Raw genomic sequence first — 2,707 nt, 5'->3', positions numbered from 1 at the left:
CGGGCCCGCGCCGCCACGGCTGCCTTTGCTCTGAGGCGCGGCCCGGCCGTAACACCTGACAGACCGCCTACACTCACAAATCCTGAGCCCATGGGGAAGGAAGGGGCTAAATTCTCCTTAAAACTGTAAAAAAAGGAAGGTGGAGGGACTCCGCTGGTGCCAGATTGAGAGCTTGCCCAAATGTGGGTTTATTGGGAATTACTCTCCGTGTTGAAAAGTCCTCACTCACTTTTACCCTGGTATAAATTAGAAAAGGCAGCCGATTCCTGTGCCACATGACTCTGTTATTGAAAGGATTCCTACAGGAAGAAATAAATACACTGAAAATACCGATCCTTTAAATACTTACTAGTGGATTCCTGAGGATTGTATTTCTTTTTCTTGCTGCTGAACTAGAGCAGGAAAGCTGCCTCGGACAATTTATAGCAATTGAAACAATAGCACATGAAGTATTTGTAAAATGCAGAAGTAGGTTGGTTTGGTTTTTTTTTCCACAGAAATACTGCAACCTACGATTCTGGACTTGCCATTACAGCATAGCTTTTGAACTAGTAAAATTAAAATAAATTGCAGAACTGTCTCAGAAAGACTAAATTTTAAGCTGGTTCAAAGCTTCATGCCATTCAACAAATACTATAGCGGCAGCTACTGTAAATATGTATTTCCTCATACATAAATAGATGAAAAGGAGACAAGATTTTCTCAAATATTGATTGATTTTAACATAAATAATTTTTATTTAATCAACTTTTTTGTTTTTCTTTCTCAAAAATATTGATTAATTTTTAACTTTCTGTTTCAAAATCTTCAACATACATTTACATAACGTAAGTGTATTCTCTCAGACTGTGCATGCCCAGGTAATTAAAAGCATGCAGTAAAGGTTATGTTCATTATGACAATTCTGTGTATATGAGGTCTTTCCTTTACTATTCTTACCTTAAAAAGACTCGCATGAGGACTGTGTCACATTACAATACTCCAAAATTTACACCACATGTTTAGATGCTTTAATCCACCTCCCCATCTAATTACTGGGCAGACAGCCAAGGGTAAGACTTCCAACATGACAGGATCTTGGCCAGCACAGAACAACAAAAGATTTCATGATAAAGAACTTAGAATACAATCATGATTGCTAATGAACCTGTTGTCTGAAATTAAATTCTGAAGCCACCATTATTATTCAGTAATTTGAATAAAAATGGGGAAATGTTTGTGCTTATAAGCGTACAATAAGTGTTCATTTTGTGCTTATAATAAATTCTGAAATGAGAAAGCTTTTTTACTTCTTACTATTAAAGAATGCCTCCTTTGATTCTGGCCTCAGGCAAGTTTCCATCTTAGTTCACAACATCTGCTTTTAGCTGACCAGACTTTAAAGTTTAAAGCGATAATACAAACAGTTCGGTTTTTAAAGCTATTTTTTTCTTCGATTCCCTTCCCTAGGTGACATCTCCCTCAACACACACACAAATCACATAAAATATATAGCAAAGCAGTCTCTCAACTGCTCTGAGACAGTTTAATTTTTGATTTTCCCCAAGCCTAACATCTGATCTGCCATATGTTTTGAGTCTTTCCAGCTCGTGGAGATCACATACTAAGTCATAAACCTGCATGTTCTGGAGCAACGCAACTAGAAAATCACGAACACCAGACATTGGCCAGTGATCCATACGAGAACAGAATAATACTCACACTTAGTAAATACAAAGCTGTTGGAAGATTCAGTTTTCTCCAGAACTTACAAATTGAACAAACCAGCTACAAACAAATTAAATGCAGAAAAGTACCAAGACATAAGTGGGCTGACAACCATCAGCATCTTGTCTTGGTTCCTTTGTTTGGCTTTATCCACAATTTCAGAGACATGACCAAACCATTGATCTCTAAATAAAGTGCTCTGCCTCGCAACAGAAATCACGATGGAGTATTAAGAGGTCTTAAAATCACAGGTGACCCCTGAACTGTATGATTTTTACCATGTGCTTGAGATGGTTGCAACGATTCATTTAGTAAAGAAATTGTAAGAGTCAAGAATTAAAAAAAAATTGCAGCTGTAACCTTTATCCAGTCAAAATTGGGAAATTACAGCAAAAACCAAGTTGCGTCAATAAGGAAAAGAAAAGGGGAGTTTCTTCCATTTTATCCTGTTGGCTTGCATTTACAGACGTGGTGTTTGCACCACCCTTGTAAAAACTTCGAACAGGTGAATAACTTGATTTGTGGCAGCTGAAGTTACTCATGTGCATAAGTGTTTGCAAGATTGGGTCTTAAGAGAGCTAAACGCGGCTCCCGGTGGGGCCTGGCAATGCCGTGCTGCATGTCTGCCGGAGGGGATCTCCCAGGCCTGATACAAGGCTCTGCTCCCCAGGGCTGCCGCGAGCAGCCTGCACTTGCTGTGCCCCTAACATCTGCTTCCCCAGGAAGTTTAGCTCTTCAACTTCAGGCTTTATGTGGCTAAAGTAAAATATATTTAACACTCCCCCCCCCACCACCCCCCGCAATGGTGAGGTGGGGAAAATGTTCTTTTTCTCTCCTCTTTTACCTTTGTTTCCTTTTTCAGTTTCTTACCCATACATTATTTTTTTTTTCTTTTAAGAGATGAACTCCTCCCACTGAATCCCTCAAGCATAAACTTAACCACCAAGGACCAATTTCACTATGTATAGTGTTAGCATCTTACTTCAAATTAACAAAAGGA

This window comes from Egretta garzetta, unplaced genomic scaffold (assembly GCF_000687185.1).
Source record: "Egretta garzetta isolate BGI_Z169 unplaced genomic scaffold, ASM68718v1 scaffold706, whole genome shotgun sequence".
In the NCBI taxonomy this organism is placed as follows: Eukaryota; Metazoa; Chordata; class Aves; order Pelecaniformes; family Ardeidae; genus Egretta; species Egretta garzetta.
Note: the sequence above shows the minus strand (reverse complement) of the source record.